This window comes from Haliotis cracherodii, unplaced genomic scaffold (genome assembly GCF_022045235.1).
Source record: "Haliotis cracherodii isolate W230 unplaced genomic scaffold, xgHalCrac1.p SCAF_23, whole genome shotgun sequence".
Taxonomy (NCBI): Eukaryota; Metazoa; Mollusca; class Gastropoda; order Lepetellida; family Haliotidae; genus Haliotis; species Haliotis cracherodii.
In genome coordinates, this window is record NW_027266279.1 from 9260076 (window position 1) to 9286931 (window position 26856).

The 26856-nt window shown below is 41.3% G+C and overlaps 1 protein-coding gene across 2 annotated transcripts in view; it reads left to right on the forward strand.

The window, feature by feature from the left end:
- LOC139471871 (pleckstrin homology domain-containing family G member 5-like) overlaps positions 1-26856 on the forward strand; it is a 210484-nt gene that overhangs the window by 17672 nt on the left and 165956 nt on the right. The window contains exon 1 of one of the 2 annotated variants that reach the window (XM_071254382.1): positions 10645-10666. The exons of the other annotated variant lie outside the window; for it this stretch is intronic. The gene's annotated coding sequence lies outside the window, so the exon portion shown is untranslated. Of the gene's footprint in view, positions 1-10644; positions 10667-26856 lie in introns of those variants that run through there. 2 annotated transcript variants of the gene reach the window in all.

The window sequence follows — 26856 nt, forward strand, 5'->3', positions numbered from 1 at the left end:
ATCGAACCCCGGACCTTCCGCTCTCTGGGCAGATGCTCTACCACTAGACCACGGAGGGCTTACATTTTTATTTGCATGGTAATGGGTCCAGCAACTTTAAAACTGGAAAATTCAGAAATCAGTTCAAATCACAGTTACAAGGTTATTTTTATACAGTGCCAACAGTAAACATGGTAAAGATCTCTTTGACAATCAAACAAATTTCAAGGGATAGATATGTGACTAAAACAGATATTTTTCTTCATCATAGTTTTTTTTTTGTATGAATATTTTGAAAGTTTAATTACAAAGTATTCGGAAAAACAAAAGACAAAAAACAACATTTTTCTTTTGTAAAATTGTAACAATATGTGATTTTGTGAATAAAATAGATTAATAAAGTCTTCCTGGTTTTCTATTATTAGATGCATTACTATTGAAATTACTTCAGTCAACTGTGAACTATAAGCTGGAATAGGTTCAGTTAATGTCTCCCATCAAATGAATATGTTTTTAGGGAAATAGTACATTAGGTCATGCCCATACTTATATGGAATGTGTCCATACATGTCTGTAGGCTATGTATATATCAGTGACATCTCTCACAAAATACTTTTCCTTTCCTTCGATTAATCTTACCGCCCCATTAACATGATTAAGACATGAACACTGAATATATGCCTTGTCACTGTACATTACGTACACCCATTATAGAAATCCATTAAAACAAACAAGAAAATTTCACTGTTGAACCCATCCTGAAATTTTCATTTATAGATGAAATATTGTACCTTCGTTCAGTGTATCATTTTAAACCTAATTGTATCATGTCTGAAGTATGCATGTGCCTAATCATATCATGTTCTCAATGTCTTCAGTCGTAATCATATCGTAACTTCAGTGTAATATTTCAGACATAATCTTATTGTAATATCAGTGTGTTATTTCAATCATAATCATATCAGTTTATCAGTTTGGTTGTAATCGCATCGTAACTTCAGTATGATCTGAGTCATCACATCGTAAATTCAGTGTATTCTGTCGTGATCACATTGTAAGTTCAGTATATTCTGTCCCAATAATACCATAAATTCAGTGTATTCTGGTGTAATCACATTGTAAATTCAGTATATTCTGTCCTAATCATATCGTAACTTAAGTGCACTATTGTGATCATTATGATATTGTACCTTCAGTATCTTCAGTAGTAATCTATCAGGGGGCATGTGTGGCCCAGTCGTCTAAGGCGCCGCGATTTGCTGTGCAAAGTTGTGTCCCTTGGTCACGCCAGAAACCTATAATTGTGCGTTCAAATACAGTTCGCCCTGATCATGTTTCTAAGTTTGTCAGCACCATACCCATGTTCGTAAACGTCTTGAGATCTGCATCTCTTCGGGCTTTCCTCCCGCATTAAGCTGACACGCCGTGATATAACTGGAATACTGTTAAAAGCGGCATTAAACCCAACTCACTCACGTTATCTATCATAACTTCTGTGTCTTCATTTGTAATCATTTTGTAACTTCAGTGTATTATTTCAGTCATAATCATATTGTAACTTCACTGTATCGTATCTGGGCTAAAAATATTGTGACTTTTGTGTGTTGTATTCATGACCTTAGTATATTCTTTCTGTTGCAATGATATCAGCACTGCAGGGTATTGTATACAAGACCTCAGTACATTCTTTCAGTCGAAACAATATCGGAAGATAAATAACTGCAGTCACAAGTATTGGTTTTGCGAAGTAGAAATACTCAGGGACATTCCATTTGATATTTGAGGGTTTGGGGCTGGGATTTTGTATGGAGACTGGATATTTTTTGTTCAGCTACTGCTGCAAAACCAGGCCCCACTTGCACAAAGCCATCTTAGCGCTCTGACTGCCATCTTAGCGCTCCGACTATTGTAAGCCTATGTTAAAGTATAGGAGTTACGATCATCTTAGTGCTAAAATCGCTTTGTGCAAGTGGGCCCAGGGCCCCGTTCCACAAAGCGATCTTAGCGCTAAGTCTGTCGTAAGTCTATGTTAAAGTATGGGAGTTACGATCATCTTAGCGCTACGATCGCTTTGTGGAACGGGGCCCTGGTCTTTTTCAAATTAAAACTATGAGCCAAAATATAATTTTTTTAAAAACACCTACCACGTTGTTTTTTTCTGTTAGACACAGCATAAAGCGTTATTATTTTTGTCAAGCATTTTCAGGGATATTTGTTTTTCAATAAAATCCCAGGCCTCCCCGTAAGAACTTGAAATGGTCCCTTACCCATTATATCATGTGACTTGAATCTTACCAAGGTGTCAATGAGCGATATGACTGTAAGCTAACCGCCAGGTATGTCTGTCACATAAACACTGGAGTGTGTCACGACCAGTGTGTTTAGGAAAGGTTTGATAGCTGTGGCCCTTCATGGTCAGTTGACCAGGCAATTTCACAGCTTCAATACAGGGATCTTGGTCATTGTACCGTAGGGCCTGGAAGAGTGTTGACATCCAATAGATAATGAACATGATGCATACTTTCGTCTTGAAAAATTACTTGACCCAGACAAAGCCTCTGTGGTCAAGTGGATAGTGTGTCAGAGTGGCTTGTGGTTTGATTCCTGGCTGAATCATACCACAAGATGTTGTTAAAAGATGGTACTTGTTGTTGTCCTGCCTGGAACTCGATATTTAGAGAATAAAACAAGGCTGGTAGGCTGGGAGTCTGCATACTGTGTCTGAGTTGGGTATCCATGACAAACTGCGGCATGGTATCTCAATGGGCTAGATCTATGAAATATTTGTCCGGACCAGTACAAGCAGCCACACACACACTCACACACGCATGTGAATTGCTATTATAAGTACAATAATCTTGAATGCGAAGTTAAACCCCATGTCGGCTGATCTCCACAAAGCCATCGTTGACCATGAAGTCTGATTTAATATGTGTCGGGTAAGATTATCATAACCCTGTGAAGTTCCAGGTTAGAATTCATCTTCAGCAACCCATGCTTGTAAGAGGCGACAAATAATCAAATAAGTCTGTAAATAATCAAATCTGGGCCAAACAATCCAGTGATTTACATCTAAGCATCAATCTATGCCATCGGGATACGATGTCAGGCATCAACCGAGTCAGTGAGCCTGACCACCTGATTCAGTTAGTCGCCTCTTGCTACAAGCATAGTCAGCCAGCTGTAAGAGACGCCAATGGCCATGTTGTCTGAAGTCAGCTGTAGAGACACTATTGGCCCTGTGGTCTGTGGTCAGTCAGCTGTAGAGACACTAATGGCCCTGTTGTCTGTGGTCAGTCAGCTGTAGAAGACACTATTGGCCCTGTGGTCTGTGGTCAGCCAGCTGTAAGAGACACAAATGGACCTGTGGTCTGTGGTCAGCCAGCTGTAGGAGATACTAATTGACCTGTGGTCTGTGGTCAGCCAGCTGTAGGAGACACAAATGTCCCTGTTGTCCATAGTCAGCCAGCTGTAGGAGACACTAATGGACCTGTGGTCTAGTCAGCTGGCTGTAGGAGACAGAAATGTCCCTGTTGTCTGTAGTCAGCTGCCTTTAGGAGACACTAATGGCCCTGTGGTCTGTGATCAACAAATTGTAGGAGACTCTTATGGCCTTGTGGTCTGTTGTCAGCCAGCTGAAGGAGACACTAATGGCCCTGTCATCTATAGTCAGCTGGCTGTAGGAGACACTAATGGCCCTGTGGTCTTTGGTCAGCTGGGTATAGGAGACGCTAATGGCCCTGTGGTCTATGGTCAGCTGGGTGTAGGAGACTCTTATGGCCCTGTGGTCTGTGGTCAGCTGACTGTAGGAGACACTAATGGCCCTGTGGTCTGTGGTCAGCTGACTGTAGGAGACACTAATGGCCCTGTGGTCTTTGGTCAGCTGGGTGTATGAGACACAAATGGCCCTGTGGTCTGTGGTCAGCTGGCTCTAGGAAACACTTATGGCCCTGTGGTCTGTGGTCAGCTGACTGTAGGAGACACTAATGGCCCTGTGGTCTGTGGTCAGCCAGCTGTAAGAGACACAAATGGACCTGTGGTCTGTGGTCAGCCAGCTGTAGGAGATACTAATTGACCTGTGGTCTGTGGTCAGCCAGCTGTAGGAGACACAAATGTCCCTGTTGTCCATAGTCAGCCAGCTGTAGGAGACACTAATGGACCTGTGGTCTAGTCAGCTGGCTGTAGGAGACAGAAATGTCCCTGTTGTCTGTAGTCAGCTGCCTTTAGGAGACACTAATGGCCCTGTGGTCTGTGATCAACAAATTGTAGGAGACTCTTATGGCCTTGTGGTCTGTTGTCAGCCAGCTGTAGGAGACACTAATGGCCCTGTGGTCTTTGGTCAGCTGGGTATAGGAGACGCTAATGGCCCTGTGGTCTATGGTCAGCTGGGTATAGGAGACGCTAATGGCCCTGTGGTCTATAGTCAGCTGGGTGTAGGAGACTCTTATGGCCTTGTGGTCTGTTGTCAGCCAGCTGAAGGAGACACTAATGGCCCTGTCATCTATAGTCAGCTGGCTGTAGGAGACACTAATGGCCCTGTGGTCTTTGGTCAGCTGGGTATAGGAGACGCTAATGGCCCTGTGGTCTATGGTCAGCTGGGTGTAGGAGACTCTTATGGCCCTGTGGTCTGTGGTCAGCTGACTGTAGGAGACACTAATGGCCCTGTGGTCTGTGGTCAGCTGACTGTAGGAGACACTAATGGCCCTGTGGTCTTTGGTCAGCTGGGTGTATGAGACACAAATGGCCCTGTGGTCTGTGGTCAGCTGGCTCTAGGAAACACTTATGGCCCTGTGGTCTGTGGTCAGCTGACTGTAGGAGACACTAATGGCCCTGTGGTCTTTGGTCAGCTGGCTGTAGAAGACACTAATGGCCCTGTGGTCTGTGGTCAGCCAGCTCTAGGAGACACTGATGGCCCTGTGGTCTAGTCAGCTGGCTGTAGGAGACACTAATGGCCCTGTGGTCTAGTCAGCCAGCTGTAGGAGACACTAATGGCCCTGTGATCTGTGGTCAGCTGGCTGTAGGAGACACTAATGGCCCTGTGGTCTGTGGTCAGTCAGCTGTAGGAGACACTAATGGCCCTGTGGTCTGTGGTCAGTCAGCTGTAGGAGACACTAATGCCCCTGTGGTCTGTGGTCAGCCAGCTGTAGGAGACACTAATGACCCTGTGATCTGTGGTCAGCTAGCTGTAGAAGACACTAATGGCCATGTAGGATGTGGTCAGCTACCCATTGGAAATGTTTTTTTGATATTGACACTTCATGTCTTCAATGTTAAAAAGTACCTAAGATAATAAATCTTGCCAAGTCTGAGGCCTTGCCAAAAACATAATCATTTCATCTGCATTTATTCTGATGTTGATGGTATATTAGACATATACCCTGTAGACGTCTGTCTGCTTCTACTGGAGCTTGAAACCTGATAATAAAATCACTTTCCCATTCTGCTGAATCATATTTTTTTATTGCTATTTGTGACTTACTTTCTGTGGTGGGGAATAATAGCAAGGAATGTGTTACCAAGGCTGGCCTATTTTTTCCAATTGATCTTTGAGTGGTGTTTCTGCCGTGGTGGACGCAAACATCCCTCAAGTCATGGCTTTGATAGCCACTTAGAAATCAGGAACATATGTACAACTCTTAACATATTGATGGATGACGTTCATTGTGTCACAGATCTGGAGGTTACCTGACCTTCTGTGCCATTTACCCAGACGTGAGCCCGTGGGGGTTGAAGGTTGTCTTCTGTATGTGCTTGTTATCCCCTGCCATGAAGTGGAAGGGGGATATAGGAATGGGTGCTGTTTGTCCATCCTTCTGTCTTTCCGTCCATCAGTCACATGGAAGGGGGATATAGGAATGGGTGCTGTTCGTCCATCCTTCTGTCTTTCCGTCCATCAGTCACATGGAAGGGGGATATAGGAATGGGTGCTGTTTGTCCATCCTTCTGTCTTTCCGTCCATCAGTCACATAGAAGGGGGATATAGGAATGGGTGCTGTTTGTCCATCCTTCTGTCTTTCCGTCCATCAGTCACATGGAAGGGGGATATGGGAATGGGTGCTGTTCGTCTGTCCTTCTGTCTTTCCGTCCATCAGTCACATGGAAGGGGGATATAGGAATGGGTGCTGTTTGTCCATCCTTCTGTCTTTCCGTCCATCAGTCACATGGAAGGAGGATATAGGAATGGGTGCTGTTCGTCCATCCTTCTGTCTTTCCGCACATCCATCATGATTTTATTCCGAAGCAGAACTCAATATAAATGAGAGATATCTTAACCAAAATTGGCACGTAGAGCTGAATTGGTGCCTTTAGATAGTTGTGGATTTTTGAAAAAAATATTTTTTGAGTTTCCATAGCAACGACTGACTTAGACTGAAAATGGCAGTAGTGCTCGTTTCTGGAGCAGTGCTTGAAAACTGTCCAATATTTCTTGCCTTGCACACAGCCGGACATGTCATGTTGGCAGGCGATAAGGAGTATTTCATGCTTGTTAAAAACTGCCTGAGACAAGAATTGGGGGTGACTATATGAGTCAGCTGGTTGGGTGTTTTCATACTCTGGCGGTAATGCTTGTTGCTAATTCTTTTAACCATTGTTTTGTCAATCCTTACTTGAGTATTTGTAGGCTGACCTCGTGTACAGTCAAACCTTAATTATGTGGACACTTGCAGTTTCTTAATTAATATAGTCCGGATTAACAATATTCCAGATTTCTGAATTTGAATCTGAATAATCTTCCCTAGCCAAATTCTATGGAAGCAAAAAACCTGTATCACATAATGCATAAGATTATTCAAGTATTATATGCAATAAAACAAATAATATGTCGTATCCCTTCAGCGAATGCAGGGGAATGAACTGGTGATGACAAACTTGGTCAGTAAACATGTGAAATTTGCAATAAAACATCTTGACATGATGATTTACCATTTAAATTATATTTCCTGTCCTGCTAGGCATTGTTTTATATGCAGGGATTAAGATTACTGTGTGTATTTTCTCGTAAAGTAAGCCAGAAATAGCAATCAGCTGTAAACACGTGGTCAGTCAGCTGTAGGAGACACTAATGGCCCTGTGTTCTGTGGTCAACAAATTGTAGGAGACACTAATGGCCCTGTGGTCTAGTCAGCCAGCTGCAGGAGACACTCATGGCCCTCTGGTCTGTCAGCTGTAGGAGACACTAATTCCCCTGTGGTCAGCTGGCTGTAGGAGACACAAATGTCCCTGTTGTCTGTGGTCAGCTGTAGGAGACACAAATGGCCCTGTGGTCTGTGGTCACTCAGCTGTAGGATACACTAATGCCCCTGCAGTCTGTGGTCAGTCAGCTGTAGGAGACACTAATGGCCCTGTGGTCTTTGGTCAGCTGGCTGTAGGAGACACTAATGGCCCTGTGGTCAGGGGTCAGCCAGCTGTAGGAGACACTAATGGCCCTGTGGTCTGTGGTCAGCCAGCTGTAGGAGACACTAATGGCCCTGTGTTCTGTGGTCAACAAACTGTAGGAGACACTAATGGCCCTGTGGTCTGTGGTCAGTCAGCTGTAAGAGACAGTTATGGCCCTGTGGTCTGTGGTCAGCCAGCTGTAGGAGACACTAATGGCCCTTTGGTCAGCTGTGGGAGGTACTTGTGGCCTTGTCAGTGGTCAGGTAACTGTAGTTGGTACTAATGGCCTGTGGTCTGTGGTCAGCTGTGGGAGGTACATGCGGCCTTGTCAGTGCTCAGGTAACTGTAATTGGTACTAATGGCCTGTGGTCTGTGGTCAGCTGTGGGAGGTACTTGCGGCCTTGTCAGTGCTCAGGTAACTGTAGTTGGTACTAATGGCCTGTGGTCTGTGGTCAGCTGTGGGAGGTACGTGCGGCCTTGTCAGTGGTCAGGTAACTGTAGGAGACACTAATGGCCCTGTGGTCTGTGGTCAGCTGTGGGAGGTACGTGCGGCCTTGTCAGTGGTCAGGTAACTGTAATGGGTACTAATGGCCCTGTGGTCTGTGGTCAGCTGTGGGAGGTACGTGCGGCCTTGTCAGTGGTCAGGTAACTGTAGTTGGTACTAATGGCCTGTGGTCTGTGGTCAGCTGGCTGTGGGAGGTAAGTGCGGCCTAGTCAGTGGTCAGGTAACTGTAGTTGGTACTAATGGCCTGTGGTCTGTGGTCAGCTGTGGGAGGTACTTGCGGCCTTGTCAGTGCTCAGGTAACTGTAGTTGGTACTAATGGCCTGTGGTCTGTGGTCAGCTGTGGGAGGTACGTGCGGCCTTGTCAGTGGTCAGGTAACTGTAGGAGACACTAATGGCCCTGTGGTCTGTGGTCAGCTGTGGGAGGTACGTGCGGCCTTGTCAGTGGTCAGGTAACTGTAATGGGTACTAATGGCCCTGTGGTCTGTGGTCAGCTGTGGGAGGTACGTGCGGCCTTGTCAGTGGTCAGGTAACTGTAGTTGGTACTAATGGCCTGTGGTCTGTGGTCAGCTGGCTGTGGGAGGTAAGTGCGGCCTAGTCAGTGGTCAGGTAACTGTAGTTGGTACTAATGGCCTGTGGTCTGTGGTCAGCTGTGGGAGGTACTTGCGGCCTAGTCAGTGGTCAGGTAACTGTAGTTGGTACTAATGGCCCTGTGGTCTGTGGTCAGCTGTGGGAGGTACTTGCGGCCTTGTCAGTGGTCTGGTAACTGTAGTTGGTACTAATGGCCCTGTGGTCTGTGGTCAGCTGTGGGAGCTAAGTGCGGCCTTGTCAGTGGTCAGGTAACTGTAGTTGGTACTAATGGCCTGTGGTCAAGTGGTTGAGTCTGTGTATTATGGATGGCTGGCTCTGTGGTGTCACTGGCGGTAAGGTTACATAACCTCACACTGCGGGGAGACAGATGTTGAATTGGAGTGCAGGTCCAGTAAATCTTTTGATTGTTGACATAATTAGTTTGCAACAGTTGTATAGAAAAGTTACTGGTGAAAAGAAGTTGGTTTTGTTAAAGATTAATTCTTGAGGAATTCTTGAAGCTTGTGCATTTGACCTTGAGGCTTGTCCATTTGACCTTGAGACTTGTCCATTTGACCTTGAAGAAAAATTCAAACACGAGGGGGTAGGAGGAACATGAGAACTATATATAGAGAGTTATCAAAGGAAAGAGGTTTTGAGAATACTCTTAGAGTGGCTGTCAGGTCAGAACATTTGACCAACCGAGACATAGATATGAGAGTATCAGAAAGATGTCAGAGAAGGATTGTAAGAGATTTAAAAAAAGATGACAAATTGGATGTTCTTATTAATAACTCATTTATTCATGTTACTTAATGGTTTATAAGTTACATCAATATTTGCACCAAATTCACATTATTTTTTTCACTAAATGCCATTGATAATCAAACTCCACATTATGTGTCTTAATGCACAAAATAGTGATGTTAAAGTATGTCATGATGGAAGATACGAAGCTCTAACTCATAGTGTTCCCACCACAGTCAAAACTCCTTGAGGTATATCTGTTTGATAAGAGTAAGAAGGAGAGAAAGATTGAGATGGAGAGAAAAAATGAGAGAGAAAACCTTTGAGTGAGTGAGTGAGTTACTTTTAACACTACTTTATAAGCATTTCAGTTCTATCACGGCATCTGATCTCAAAGTGAGAGGAAAGCTCAGAAAACCTTGGGTCTGTGTGAGAGTTACTTGAGTCTTTTCAAATCGAGTGTTTGCCATTTACAATTTGTGTTGACAGAGTCTGAGATGACTGTCAACCCTGTACACTCCAACTAATTCATATATCAACTTATTTACATACACCCTGTTACATAATCTTCCTGAACTTGAGTGATTTGACGTGTATGGAGTATACAAAACATATATGTTTTACAACGGGAAATAGCACCTCGAGCCCTTAATAACATTTTGACACCTAGGCTCATGACCTCACTCAAACCTCTCGTGTGTCATCAATACTTGGCCATCGCTGGATCCCGAACGTCAAACATTGCCCCCCTCCCTTATTGTTAAACTGACATTCTTGCCAACACAGTTTGACCAGGGCTAATCATACAAACAACGGGCCATCGACACTGTTTAAGAAGAAGAGACACACTTGACATTTTTGTGAACCAAATTTTCCCCCAAGTTCATTTAGCCATGCTGTAGTGTGGATGTATGTAGCATGAAAGACTCTGGGCACAGCACCTGAGGCTAGGATCATATATAGCAAGCCCGGCTGCCTGCGTTCAAGCGACAAGGAACATTAGCCATTCTAATGAGGTGGAGGCCGGAGCAGGTTGTGTGACAGTGTTGACCAGTTTATCTCAACCTACCTGTCTGCCACTGATTACTGGTTTTATTACATGTGTATTGGATTCTAACAATATAACAAGGTGGGTCGGTCAAAGCTGTGAGAATGTGGTAGGATTTACGTTTGTTGTCAAAATGGGATGTTGCACTTTAGTTTGTGAACTTGTTTGACCAGATTCGTTATGTAAACGTAAACAACTTGCATGTGTTTCATGAAGTTCGGAAGGTTTTTGTTCGATGTCTTGACGAGCTTGACAGGTTTTACTCTCACCTGGACCTGCTTGGATTTGTTTGATGTGGATATATGTGTTTCGTTTACCTGTACACATCAAAGGCCTCGGACTGATACCTTACAGGTAGCTTGCTTACCTGGCCACTTCACACACACAATAAACACAGAGGAAAGTCCCAAGTCATATTTAAGAATGTGAATATGTTTTTGGAGGTATGTAATTTTAGCTATACTGAATTTGAAGAGCACTTGTCATGTTTTCCCCTGTAGGTATCTACTGTTCAGAATATTGGTTGGTTCTTTTAAAATGTTATGGTTTATTGACATCAGGAAAACTAACACATGTTTTGTTCATACTGCCTGAACATATATGAAAGTTAACAATAACTATTTTTAAAGTCAATGCTAGCATTTATAATTTTCATTTGTAAAGTTACATTCATGTTATACATTATGACAAGGAGTTGTACATGTTGTTTGGAAGACAGCTTCTCTCTTCCATCCATACCACTGCTTGTTTCCTGACTTTAACTATGCCAGTCAAAGAACATGTTAAATGTATTCTTCGAATATAATGTTGCATTCTCGCCAAGAGATATATACACCTTAGTTTTGAAGATGAAGTCAGTGAATATTTGCTTTGTTACTTTGGAATAAGAAAACTTGAATTTTTCTAAGATCAGCCCTTATTTGGAAGTGGCATTTTGACACGTTACAAGCTGTGGGTTTCAATGAAGACAGTGTTGATTTCAACTTCTTTAGTTTTGTCCGCTTGCTTGATAAAGATTCTAGCTTCTGTATGGCCATGTCACTTTGATGAGTGAAGAAATCTGTCTATTTTTAAGAATGGGTTATTTTCTTCTATGGAAGTATATGATGAGTTTAACGCCACTTTTAACAGTTGTTTAGTTATATCACGGCGTGTCAGCTTAATGTGGGAGGAAAGCCCGAAGTGATGCAGGTCTCAGACGTTTACCACTGCGGTGAAACCCATGAGCACGGGTATGGTATGACAAACCTAGAAACATAATCGGGGTGAACCAGGATTCGAACCCACAATCATAGGTTTCTGGCGTGCCCAAGGGACACAGTAAATGGCAGCGCCTAAAACGACCCGTGCCCCCACTACATAATGAAGATGTTTATCCATGCATGCTGTTGTTGCCTTGCAATTAATGTTGCTGATGCAGGGGAATGTTGAGTGAGTGAGTGAGTTGCATTTTACGCCGCTTAATGCAATATTGCATCAATGTCATGACAGTGGACAACAGAAACATTCTGATGATCTCCTGCACTAATTCCCCTGCTGGGGGCACCCGTGAACATCCGGGGTAGAATAGGTCTTCAGCAACCCATGCTTGCCGTTAAAGGCGACTATGCTTGTCGTAAAAGGCGACTAACAGGATGGTTGATGCATGTCATCGATCCCAATTGCGTGGATCGATGTTCATGATGTCAACCACAGGATTGTCTGGGAGGGACTCGATTATTTACAGTCATATAAGTGCGGCATAAAGTGGTTGGTTAGCCTAGTGGTTAAAGCGTTCTCTTGTCGCGCCAAAGAACTGGGTTCAATTCCCAACATGGGTCCAATGTGTGAAGCCCATTTCTGGTGTCCCGCACCATGATTTTGCTGGACTATTGCTGAAAGCGGCATAAAATCAAACTTACTCATTCATTCATCTAAGGGTCAATGCATTCAACAGATCATTTGAAGAGACAGGTATGTGATCTTTGAGGTCTGATAATGCACTTTGGTCTGTCGGTCCAGTCCCTCTGCTCTATGAAACATGAGTTTCAGTGTGGGGCAGGACCGAAATCCTAGTAACCCACATAAACTGAACTTTCAATCCAGTGTAACAGAGAACTTCTTGAAACTTTGAGAAGCCATGGCGGTGGGGTAGCCCAGTGGTTAAAGCACTCACATGTCACACCAAAGGCCTGGGTTTTATTCCCACATGAGTACAATATGTGAAGCTCATTTCTGGCGTCCCCCGCCATGGTTTTGCTGGAATATTGCAAAATGTGGAAGTGCCGATATCCCAGCTCAATCACTCACTATGAGAATACCTGATAGAATAAAACTAACATTAAAAAATATGTGTCCTTAGTTTTGCATTGATATCTATAACAATATAAAACCTTGGTCATTTTGGTGGACCTTTCTGCCATATTAAGTTGGCAAATGGTGATATGACTGAAAACATCTTAGCAATGCTAGAACCATTTCACTCTCTCAACTGTTTTGACGCTGGACATCCCTACACACCAAAATAACACATCCAGACATATGCATTTGGCAGAAATTCTGTCTGAAGCATAAAAAGCCAAATGTTATTTGTAGTGCATCCTCTTCTATCTTGAACCACTTGTCAACTAGTGTCACCACGTCAACAAAGCAGCGCTCAGGAGACACACAAAATATATACGTTATGAAATGGTAATAATGGCCACCAAGGTCGCCAAAGGTCAAATCTGGTTGGGGTCCTATCTTGAATCCAGCTGTATGGGAGACACAAACGGTGTGCCAAATTTCATACTTGCATCACAAAGTTTACAATTCTTTGCTGAGCCTATAGACGATTGATGGCTGAACTTAACTTGGAAAACATCTGTAAACAATAAGGGGGAAAAGATCCAGAGGTCCAGGTGTCATAAAGGCTTACAAGTGTGGACTGGGTGTGGCAGGTGAAGTCCTCTTCAAGTGCATCTCTCAGCTCCAGACTGACTTGGCCAAGTCACCATCATGAAACTGTAGTTTCTCTCAGTTGGAGACACGACTTGATCAGGTGGCCACGTTGAAAGTGGATCTCTCAACTGGAGAGAGAACTTGGTCAGGTTACTATCTTGAAAGTGGATCTCTAAACTGGAGAGAGAACTTGGTCAGGTTACCATCTTGAAAGTGGATCTCTCAACTGGAGAGAGAACTTGGTCAGGTTACTATCTTGAAAGTGGATCTCTAAACTGGAGAGAGAACTTGGTCAGGTTACCATCTTGAAAGTGGATCTCTCAACTGGAGAGAGAACTTGGTCAGGTTATTATCTTGAAAGTGGATCTCTCAACTGGAGAGAGAACTTGGTCAGGTTACCATCTTGAAAGTGGATCTCTATACTTGAGTCAAGACTTGGTCAGGTTACCATCTTGAAAGTGGATCTCTATACTTGAGTTAAGACTTGGTCAGGTAACCATCTTGAAAGTGGATCTCTATACTTGAGTCAAGACTTGGTCAGGTTACCATCTTGAAAGTGGATCTCTATAATTGAGTCAAGACTTGGTCAGGTTACCATCTTGAAAGTGGATCTCTCAACTTGCGAAAGGACCCTGTCAGGTTACCATCTTGAAGGTGGGCCTCTCAACTGGAATCAGGACTTGGTCAGGTAACCATTTTGATAGTGGATCTCTCAGCTGGCGACCTGACCTGGACGAGTTATAACATTGACAGTGGGCGTCTCAGTTGGAGTCAGGTGACCACTTTCATAGTGTATCACCCAAATGGAGACGGAATGTGGGGTGGTTAAAGTGTTCACTCGTCACACTGAGCCCCTTGAGTTCGAAGCCCATTTCTGGTGTCCCCTGCAGCGATACTGCTGGCACATTGCTAAGAGCAGCGTAAAACCCATCTCGCTCCCTCCACTTGAGACAGGAGGTGGTCAGGTGACCACATTGAAAGTGCATCCTAGAGCTGGAGACAGGATTTGGATGGAAGGAGCCCGCAGCTGTGACCAGGTAGACCTATAGTGTGTCAAAGAATGCGTGATGATATGGGTGAGTGGGCACATTAGTGACCACGGCCGGCCTGCTGCAGGCATGATTACTTGACATGTGTCGGGTTACACCATACTAAGCCCCTTCTGACCACCACTGTAAATTCCACATTCACTGCTGGTGTGGTATTTCATAATACACAAGGGGCGGTCGGGTAGCCTAGTGGTTAAAGCGTTCGCTCATCACGCCAAAGACCCGGGTTCGATTCCCGACATGGGTACAATATGTGAAGCCCATTTCTGGACTCCCCCGCCGTAATTTTGCTGGAATATTGCTAAAAGCGGCGTAAAACCATACTCACTCATAATACACAAACAGGTGCTCCTGGGTTTCTCGACCAATGTACACATGCTCCTGGATTTCATAATATACTGAACTGCAAAAGAAACATCACCATGGATAGATATATGAGTAACCTTATTTGTCCAAACACTGTAAACATACTTTGAGACATATTAAATAGATGAAACTTGGCAAAACTGATCATCAAGGTTGAAATTAAAGTGTCAAATGTCCTTAAAGGGAAACACAACACTTGTCTCGGAGAAAATGGCATCACAAGTCAGTGTCTCGAGTGTCCACCATGTGCATTGATGACTGCCGTGCAACGTCGATACATGGAATGGATGAGGCAGTTGATGAAGGCCATAGGAACTTGAGCCCACACTCCGAGGAACACCTGATGCAGTTCAGCTGCAGTTGTCGGCTTTGGTCAGAAGTCATTCAGCCATCTTTGAATCTTGTCCCACAAGTGGTCAGTGGTATATATTGGGGACTGAGGGCAGGCCACTGCATGGTTCTGATGCCATTCTGCTGGAGGAAGTCTCTTGCTGCTCTCGCAGTATGGGCACGGGCGTTATCATGCTGAAACTCGTGGTTGCAGCGACGTGTCAGATGAGGTATGGCATGTGGCATCAAGACTTGATCAATGTACCGAGCTGCTGTGACACCTTTGCCTCTCCCTGGACCGATGTTCTGGAAGACCACAGGGCCGATCCTCTTTGCAGGATCAATTCCACCCCACACCAGGATGCTCGGACAACCCCACGAGTCTCTCACAACAACACAAGCATCATAATAACGTTCCCCATGGCCAGACTCTCTCTCTGCTATCTGCTGTTGAGGTACAGTAACAGCTCTTGTCTGAGAAGAGGAGTATTCTCCACTGCTGGTGGCGCCAATGCTGGTGCTGTGTTGCCCACTGAAGACGGTCCCAGCGATGGTGTCAAAAATTACCCAGATATTTAAATGACAACTTTTCATGCAATGTTACTTGGGGTGACGTTTCTTTTGTGGTTCAGTATACAGTGGGTTTCACATTGGTAGTAATTTCAAGGCTGTTTCACATATTCTGCTCAGATCTGCTGGTTTCCAAATCATGAAGCCTTGCTTTCTTTAATGATAGTTCTCTCTGTAATACATGTCTAATGTAAATGTCTGCATGCCTTTCACTCCACAGTGAGCGGACACTACAGCCCGTTTGGCTCCAAATGAAAATGATGAATTACTCTAAATCGGGAATAATCTATTATATGTCAATATGGTACACGGCAGTGAATACCCGGTACCCAACAATATCTGCCGGAGGGGGGCACAGCGGTAGGAGGAACAGCACAAACATGCACTGCACGTGCTGCATAGTATACATCGTCTTTGGCTGACAGGATGCGCTACTCAGCAGATGGGAAACAGCTGATTTTTAAATGGGTATGATTTCTTTCATTGTGAAGCAGAAAGAGGAAAACCATTTTATGCCATTAATAAATACATGAAACGAGCTTCTAAAGCTCTTGGTATGTCTCCTAACAAGCTGAAAATGTTGTCCGTCGACGGGACTCTAACAATTAGGTGAAGCTGGTGGGAAACATATCAAAAGCAAAGAGATTGTACATGCTACAGCTGAAATACAAAGTGGCATTAAAATCCGACTCACCCGTGAAGATCTGGATTAGAATAGGTCTTCAGCAACCCACGCTTGCCGTAAAAGGCGACTATGCTTGTTGTAAGAGGCGACTAACGGGATCGGGTGGTCAGACTCGCTGACTTGGTTGATGCATGTCATTGATCCCAATTGCGTGGATCGATGCTCATGATGTCAATCACTGGATTGTCTGGTCGAGACTATTTACAGGCAGCCATCATATAGCTGGAATATTGCTGAGTGCGGTGTTAAACAACAAACAAACAAGTTAAATGTGTAAGATCAGGTTTGTTCTCCATGAGCTTTATCTGTAATATGTTCTTATAGTATACATGGTATAGTACTTATTGTTGGCATGGGTAGCCAAATCATCTAAGGCGCCGCATTTCACCGTACAAAGTTGTGTCCCTTGGGCATTTCAGGAACCTATGATTATGGGTTTGAATCCCAGTTCACAGTGATTATGTTTCTAGGTTTGTCAGCACCATACCTGTGCTCGTGGGTTTCACCAAAGTGGTAAACGTCTTAGACCTTCATCACTTCGGGCTTTCCTGACACTTTCTGCCGCCACGCCGTGATATAACTGGAATACTGTTCACAGTCAGCATTAAACCCTACTCACTCGCTTACTTTATGTTAGTTTTACCTTTATAATGTGTAGAGAAAGCTTCTAATATATGTCATAAGCATATAGTTTTATTTCATTTAAGTTGAGAGACATATTTGGATGTTTCTTGTGATATATAGTACCGATCAGGGTAGGGTAAGAAATGTTCTCAGATTTGTTCTGCAAACACAAAAGCTGATCTCGCTCTATTAATTCACCAACTCAATGAAAATTATTTTTAAATTTGGCGGAAGCTTTTGTGTGTCAATCACACTGGAATCACTCTTTGTGTATTTGTATACAATTATATGCCTTTGCTGGTAACAAAACAACCCCTGTCTTTCTGTATGTACTTCTTAGGATAGGGGAATATGGTGTCACAGCCGTGTGTGAATAGTTGGGCCACCTCTCTCTGAGTTTCATACAGGTATCTTTATGAACCGACAGCCTTGCTCAATGTCCTGTAACACCTGCTGTTCTCCTCTCTGAATTCACCGTTGTTCCTATCTCGTTAATAACGCTTTATAGCGCTTGGTCAAAACAGTTTATCTGCCTACTGGAATGTCTTTTTATCGTCAATATCCAAAACACTCTTAATCCTGGGAGGTCACCCATTCACCTGCAATATCCTCTCAATATGGGCCCAAAACCATATTGGTGTGTGTGCGGTTCAGATAGATACCATCTTCAGGTCTTTGTCAGATTGTACTCTTACATTGAGTGTTGGGGGAGGCTATGAAAGAGGTTGTGGCTACTTAGCGTTGGGTTACATATTCTGGCCTGGTGGTGGGAAATATCTGGCGATTGACAGCTGAATAGTCGTCCAGGTTTGTTTATGTGGGAGTGATCTTGAAGCCAATCAGTAAACACTGTATTCACAGTGGTTCTCGCCATGTTGTAGCATGATTGAGTTTATTGTTGATGTGAAACTGAGCCGGAGTTCCTAACATGCTAATTGGGTATGGCTGGTGTCATTTAATGGCAAGGGAGAGATTTCATTGATAATATTTCTTGCAATGGAAAGGTAAGTTCTACCTTGAGTGAAGATGCCTTGTAAAATCCATTTGTGTTTTTTTAGAACGTGCTAGGTGATTAATTTTTTTTATTTTTTTTTTATTACTTTGTCAGTTTCAGGTGTGGTAATTGCCCCAGGAACAAAAAACGGTAACTAACGGTATCAAATTTCATATTTCCTGGCAAGGTAATGTTAAATTTTAGAAACTTTGACAAAAATTACCCAGATAATTCAATGACAACTTTTCAAGCAATGTTACTTGGGGTGACTTTTCTTTTGTGGTTCAGTATACAGTGGGTTTCACATTGGTAGTAATTTCAAGGCTGTTTCACATATTCTGCTCAGATCTGCTGGTTTCCAAATCATGAAGCCTTGCTTTCTTTAATGATAGTTCTCTCTGTAATACATGTCTAATGTAAATGTCTGCATGCCTTTCACTCCACAGTGAGCGGACACTACAGCCCGTTTGGCTCCAAATGAAAATGATGAATTACTCTAAATCGGGAATAATCTATTATATGTCAATACAGTGAATACCCGGTACCCAACAATATCTGCCATTTGTTATTTTTATTTCCATCACTGGAAAAAGGAGGAACAGCACAAACATGCACTGCACGTGCTGCATAGTATACATCGTCTTTCGCTTCAGGAACAAAAAACGATAACACTTGACATGACACAGTGATGATGGCAATAATTGATAGGGGTCCATTCTCACCATCATACGTCATGAAGGTGTGTGATGGGTTTATGGATGTATATTTGATTGATATACTTGATGCATGGGGAGTCCTACTTGTTATGTAACTGTGATTCTGGGAGTATTGAGGAGTTTACTTCATATATGGAGAGTAATGATTGTTATATACAGTTGAACCTCGTTGTGTCGAACTTGGATGTGTCGAACTTGGATGTTTCAAACTTGGATGTGTCAAAACTTGGATGTGTCGAACATGGATGTGTCGAACATGGATGTGTCGAACTTGGATGTGTCGAACTTGGATGTGTCAAACATGGATGTGCCAAACATGGATGTGTCGAATTCCCGGTTGTATTGGAACTCATCTGGGAGTACCAAGTATCAAAATTAAGCTTAAAATGTTACTGATGTCTCGAACTTTTTTCAGGAATTTTTCAGGTCTCCATGAGTTGACACAACGAGGTCCAACTGTATATAAATGTTATACTGAATAAAGTGAGGTATATGCTTGATATATGGAGTCATGCTTGTGATAAATATAAGTGTTATTCTGGGTATAGTGATGTATATGCTTGATATATGGAGTCATGCTTGTTATAAATATAAGTGTTATTCTGTGTATAATGAGGTATATGCTTGATATATGGAGTCATGCTTGTTATAAATATAAGTGTTATTCTGGGTATAGTGAGGTGTATGCTTGATATATGGAGTCATGCTTGTTATAAATATAAGTGTTATTCTGGGTATAGTGAGGTGTATGCTTGATATATGGAGTCATGCTTGTGATAAATATAAGTGTTATAGTGGGTATAGTGAGGTATATGCTTGATATATGGAGTCATGCTTGTTATAAATATAAGTGTCATTCTGGGTATAGTGATGTATATGCTTGATATATGGAGTCATGCTTGTTATAAATATAAGTGTTATTCTGTGTATAGTGAGGTATATGCTTGATATATGGAGTCATGCTTGTTATAAATATAAGTGTTATTCTGGGTATAGTGAGGTGTATGCTTGATATATGGAGTCATGCTTGTTATAAATATAAGTGTTATTCTGGGTATAGTGAGGTATATGCTTGATATATGGAGTCATGCTTGTTATAAATATGCGTTATACTGGGTATAGTGAGGTATATGCTTGATATATGGAGTCATGCTTGTTATAAATATAAGTGTTATTCTGGGTATAGTGAGGTGTATGCTTTATTAAAAAAAACAAAAGCCTAACTGCTTTCTTTTTTAATTAAGTGTAATGAGAACTACTCCATTATGTATTTTAGTCGGTACCAAAATTAATAAGAACCTATTTAATTCTGCTTAAACTCAATAGTCAGTTAAAACAATATGGCCCTATTTAGACTTGAAAATAACTGAATGCGGGTCCGTTTGTCTCTATATCCTGCCCAACTGGAGTTTCTGTACCTCGATTAGATACTTCTTTTGAATACTGTAAGTATACAGACTTTATTCATTGTGTAGGTGGACCTTTCAGTCGTGAATCTTCATGTGGAGATTGGTGTCAACACTGTCTGTGTATTTTGTCTCATTTTGTATGTTTACCATATAAGCTTGTGAGAGTGTGAGTGTATTTGCCACTTCAAGCTGCATACCTCAATAGACATGTTGTGGCCTATATACTCAAAATTTACAAAACAATGTTGCGGAGCCAAATGAAAAGGTTATTTAGTACCATTGAGTCGTATTATACACTCTATTTTTAATTTTTTTTCTACTTTTACAATTTTTCCTGGGGTCTGATTCATAAAACAAAATAGAAATTGGCCAACCCTCTGAATAAAAACAAATAAGTCAAACAGGTGATGAATAATTCAAAACTGACTGGCCGATCAGTTGTCAGTTGTAATTCACATGGTTTGCTGTGGATTACAGGGAGACAACTCTTGCTGACCTCTTCTCTATGTTTACATTTCAGTCTTGTGGAATCATTGATATAATAATATTTATGAATCTTGGCATTGATGGAATGTAAATACCCCAGGGGTATTGTCCTCCCCTAATGTCGATCCATGTCCTGGAACCAGCTGTGATTAGCAACCCATTGACTGTACCAGTGTTTGGAGAACAGGCGATATGTTGCATATTGTGGTCAAATAATGAGAAGTACAGGTCCATAGCAGATTGTCTGCTCTACCTATTCATTGCCCTGTGTGGTCATAATTGAAGTGTCTGTGTGTTTAGTCGGGCATTATAAACTAATATCCTGAACTGTTTTGAAGTTTAAAGTACCAGAAGACTTTCAAGGTGAATACTAATTGGGTTAGTGACGTAAAGGAGCCCACGGCCATATTTGCTAATATATTGGCAAGTGAACAATCCCAATTATCACCCCTTGCCATTGATCAATGTACACAAGACTTATTTATTTGTGTATAATATATACGCACTCGTGTGTTATATGCACCCTTAATTATGGGCAATTAGATTCAGGAAAAATATATCTGTCGTATATAAACAGTTCAGGCTGCAGCATAAACCACCAAATTTATCTTTCAACTCTGTTTGTTCCATTAAAAAAATATTCTAATAAGAGCCCCCTTTTTCTATTTCGAGAGCGCCCTGGGCGCTTATTGCGTCGAATACGGTATTTGGTTTAGCGACATAAAGGAACAGAGTGTGGTTCTGTGCAGTTTGATTCTTGTTAACTTGATACTGAGGGCTGTTTAAGAATTCTTTTATTCTATAAATTGACTATCGGTCTACTTTGTCCTGATTGGCTGATAATAGAGTGGGTGGAGCTTAGGTTGTATTATTGCGCTGAACGATGTAACGTATTGTCATATTTCTTATGGTTTTTTTGTGTTAATGATTAAAAAAGCAGTCTGTGAAGATTTTATCGTTGACTTTTTTTATGTATAAGAAGTAATTTGTACTGAAACATTTTTAAGTGTGACGTCATTTTATTGAGTTGAAGGTAACTTGAACCACTGATGTAACATGTATCAAGTTGACTGCAGGTGTGAATCAAGGTATGTAATATTGCATTACCTTGTTGAAAGAGTGTAACTTATTAGCGTTCATGGACGTTGTGGAGGAACGATACATTTTTGTACCAAGTCAGTCGCCATTTATGACAAGTATCGTCATGATCATAGAGAGGTGAGATGAAATCAGATTTAACATCGAGTTCACGATTGTTTTACATACAGTGATCGCTCGCTATTGCGCTCTTCGATAAAGCGCTACTTCGGTTACTACGCGCGGTAACGCATGGCTCCCAAAATTTATGTACACTTTTAAAACTGAGAGTTTTACAGACATAATTGTATTGTTGTTCGTTGTTCATTTGCACATAACGCTTCTCATTGCATAATCAACCGTTTATCGCTGAATGGAGTTCTAATAATCTGTTTGAAAACATCCGCGGCAAGTCCCGGAAATACGATTGTTCAACTAGTTAACTTTTCACACTATCGACCTTTGATCTTAGAAGCGCATGCATGCAATAAAAGAGAACCACAAGCGAAGTTTATATTCTTAATTAGTGGGCAATCCAATTTGAGGCGACACTGTCACACACATGTAGTTGCTGTCACAACACGGCGGTCATTCATTGCGTAATCGCGCTTTCGTAACATCGCCTGGTTTTTTCCGTAGTTATAACAAGCGATTTCATTGGATTAAAATTTGTTTCTAATGACGCTTTCTTGCCGAAATCTACTACAAGTTTCGTGATTGGTCAATTTTGAGCACGTGACCTCAGGCAGCCAATCAAATTATAGCTGTGATACCAAGCTCGTGTTTGATAAATTTCAGAAGTTGGCGAAAGATTTTTTGTTAAATCGTGTTAATCTGAACGTTTTAAGCAGGAAATCACGATATATATTAAAAATATGGAACTTCGCGAATGTATCGTGCTAGGTTACGAGCTGTGACAAAGATTTTTCATGCATATATTTTTGCATTAAACATTGTTTTCCGAGGCGAGAATTCAAGGCGACGAAAGCCGAGATGTCATTTGACTTACATTACACGCGATCGCACGAAACGATGGAAATAATAACTTAGATGTAAGTTTGATTAATTTTAGATATATCTTTGTTGATTTTATTTATCACTTTGTATAATATATTTAAAGATTTGTTTAAAACGTCTTTATTTTGCTCTTTGATGTGGACCCGTTGTCGAAATGTGTGTCCGAGAATTTTATTTTCAATAACATCGCGGGAAATAGTGAATAATTTTTTAATTTATCGATTAAAAATGATAAATTGAAATGGAATACGTATTTCAGACATTGTGAAATGTGACAGATTTAATAAATGAATGATATTACAGGTAGATCTAGGTCCATAAAAATATATACTATTTTGATGTGACGTGAGATAAACACATATTGATGATTTGAGATTTTCCGAGCGCGCGCCTCGGCCTCGGTTAAACGGCTCATCGTCTATAACGCCCACCAATTATTTGGACCCCATTGGTAGCGTTATAGCGAGCGATCACTGTATATGCATGTGGCTGCTTGTACTTGTCCGGACTTTGGCAGTCCACATGCAACAGTTTAACATGAATACCCCACTCAGACACGGTATACTGACTCCAAGGCAACCAGTTCTTGTTTTAGCCCCTTAATGCCAAGGAGGGGACCAAGAGGTTCAATCTTTTAACATCTTTTTGTTTCATGCCTCCATCACAGAAGAAAGTGTTTGTCTGTTTGTTGTTTAACGCCGCACTCAGCAATATTCCAGCTATATGACGCTGGTCTGTAAATAATCAAGTCTGGACCAGACAATCCAGTGATTGACATCATGAGCATCAATCTATGTAATTGGGATACAATGACATGCATCAACCAAGTCAGCGAGTCTGACCACCCGATCCCGTTAGTCGCCTCTTACAACAAGCAGAGTCGCCTTTTACGGCAAGCATGGGTTGCTAAAGACCACAGTTATTCTACCCAGGGTGCCAAAAATGTTTTAATAATTCTGTGGTTCGAACAACATGTCATATTTGGACACATTATTTTTTAAATTGAAACTTTTTTCAATTGACAGTGAAAAATAGCATCCAGATTGTTGTTCTGAAATTTGTTAAAATTACTTGATAAAATAAGGCCTTGTTTTCATTTGAGGAATATATTTCTAATTCTGAAATATGATTATCTGGATTTGAAGTAATCACATCGAAAGAATTATGGGTCACATATTCGTACTGCTGTAATTAGGTAACAGTAGTGAGAGTAGAACTCAGCCCTCTTCCTCTAAGGGGGGCACGGGTGGCCAAGTCATCTTAGGCTCCGCGATTCGCTTTGCAGAGTTGTGTCCCTTGGGCATGCCAGAAACCTATGATTGTGGGTTCGAATCCCGGTTCTCCCCAATTATGTTTCTAGGTTTGTCAGCACCATACCCAAGCTCGTGGGTTTCACCGAAGTGGTAAACGTTGGAGACCTGCATCACTTCGGACCTTCCTCCAGCATTAAGCTGACACGCCGTGATATATCTGTAATACTGTCAAAAACAGTGTTAAACCCAACTCACTCACTCACTGTTCCTCAAAGCCATCGACTGTCAGAGGTCTATGTTAAAGTACAGAGAGAGGGTTGGTGTTTTTGTGTGCGCTTTCCGACTTTATGCATATTTTGCACAGGTGCCCGCCAGTCCAATTAGTGGTTTTACCGAGGAGGGTATGTCCGAAAAGGGGACTTTAGTGTTATTTAATTTTGGGGAAATTTGGAATTTTGAAGAATGCCATGCCAAAGGTGGATGAACTAAGGGAGTTTGTGTGGTTGTGTGTTATTTTGAAAAAAAAATTATTTAAATATTTTTGTTTAGTTCTTTTGTTTTTTGTTTATGTTTTTTTTTTTAAATTTATTTATTTATTTGTTTTTTAGGGTTTTAGGATAGTCATAGAATGATTTTGTAGTTTATTAGAAGCAGCCTAGTCGGCCTGTTTTAATTAGGAAAATGCCTAATGACTTGAAGTTTTGTAGGTCGGTCATTTAGTGGGTTTAGAAGTGTTATGTCTGTCGTAGCACTAAGATTGTTTTATGGAAAGAGGCCCTGACCATTAAGTCACATACATCACCACCTGATTGATGGACTGGGGTAAGATTGTCTGCCATGTAATGATGACACTGTGTTGATATGTGTCGTCTATTTCATGATGTATCTGTCGCTCAGGCTCGTCAAACTGATCACACAAAATCACACAGAATCGGTGACTGTAAATACCTGAGAGGGGCGAGTGACTACACAGGCGTTTATGGATGATATGGTGTACTTTTTTCAAGAGGTAATTCCACCACTAACATTTACTGTTGAATTGATTTCTGAAGCCTCCTCTTGTGTCCTTGATTAAATCGTTTCTATTCTGTGGAATGTCATTGTGTAGGACACCCAAGGAGAAAATGAAGACACAAAATCTGACCTCATTCAATTCAGCTCACAGTTGTTGGGCTGCATTAAGTTTATTCAAAAATATATATCTTAAAAAGAAATAAAATCCAAATGGAGCCCCAGAACAATGCATAATTTCCATAGTAAGAGCTGAGGCAATCTAGACTTACCCAATCATTCTAAACTTGACTTGGATTCCTCTTTGATTTATTCTCATGGGTTCGGGAGACTGAAAGCTCCAACAATACCTGAAAGTGTTTCAAATGTGAAAATCGTACATTTCTGAATTTTTTCTTGGCTTTTTTTTCAAAACCATTCAAATGCATTCAACATTCAATCACGTAATTCAGATAAAATTTAAAAATTGAATGTGACCTGTTTGTCTTAACCTCTGCATGTTTGAATATATCAGGATATTAATTTTAATGTGTATTTTTCTATCAGGAACAACTATTGTCCCTTATTTTGGCTCATATGTTTGAAATCACCCGTCTAATGCTTTAATATAAGTAAATCCGTCAGGAAGAGTTAAGTAAGTGAGTGAGGTGGGTTTAACGCCGCTTTTAACACTATTCCAGTTAAGATTTGTGCTAGAAATTCAGCAGGCTTTAAATAACAGATGTAGGTAGTATCCAGAGTACATTAATTTATATCGTGTATTTCATCAATTCTCATTTAGAGCTGTTTGTAGTTGCCTGTGACTATTAATTCATATCATGCATTTCATCAATTCTTTGTTAGAGATGTTTGTAGTTGCCAGTGACTATGTTTTTACATATATGAAGCATTTGAAAGTTATTAAATATATACTTTTCATTTTTTTCTAATACATCAAAGAGGAAGCAGGAAGGTAAACTAATTTCTGAATTGTTACAAAATGAAATTATTCATGCATATAACGTTGATAGATTCAATACCCACTGGGGTAGCCGGGTGGCTAAAGTGTTCACTCCCAATGTTCGCATAATATGTGAAGCTTGTCTTGTGTCCTGAGTCGTGATATTGCTGGATTATTGTGGAAATATTGCTGGACTATTGTGGGAATATTGCTGGATTATTGTGGGAATATTGCTGGATTATTGTGGGAATATTGCTGGACTATTGTGGGAATATTGCTGGATTATTGTGGGAATATTGCTGGATTATTGTGGGAATATTGCTGGACTATTGTGGGAATATTGCTGGACTATTGTGGGAATATTGCTGGACTATTGTGGGAATATTGCTGGACTATTGTGGGAATATTGCTGGATTATTGCTGGAATATTGCTGGAATAATGCTTGTGTTAGCAATACTCACTCGCTCACTGTAAAGAACACCTGATAGATAACATTTACATGACAAGTAAGGGTGTGCTGTATTACCATTATATCGATAAATTGAGGTTCATTCTTTCCATGATACGTATCACAATATCATGTTTTAAATCTCGGTATATCGGGTGATTTCAAATAGCGATTTTTATCATGTGTTTAATGTTATACACTTGCCAAATACATGTAACTTCAAAATGTTTCCGTAATTCCAAAATGAAAGTTCACTTCTTGGAGTTCTTCTGTGGCAGTGGTGTAGCGCCAAGTCATCACTGCCCTGGAACGTGAATCTTTGCGTGTTTATTGAATGAGTAAACATCATGCTGTTCCAGCATCTTGTTTTGTTCCATTTATGAACTTCAATTCCTGCATTGATGTTTCCAATTGCTTCTGAATTCAAAATTTTGAATTATACAATATATGGTGATACATGTCCCTATATGGTCTTGTGCATTGAAAAATATTGTGATACACTTTAAACATCCAGTACCCATCCCAAATTAAAAGTATCAGCCCTAAGATTTGCATAGATATTTTACCACAGGTTTTGCTGAATTTGACTGATGTCATTATCATTCTGTGATAATCAAACTTGCAGGTTACCATGGTAACAGATCGAGAAAAAAACGATAAGTAATATGTCTGATGGTAAGTAAATTCATCAAGTACAAGGTTTCTGAAGTGAGGCGATGAATTTGAAAATTGTGAAAC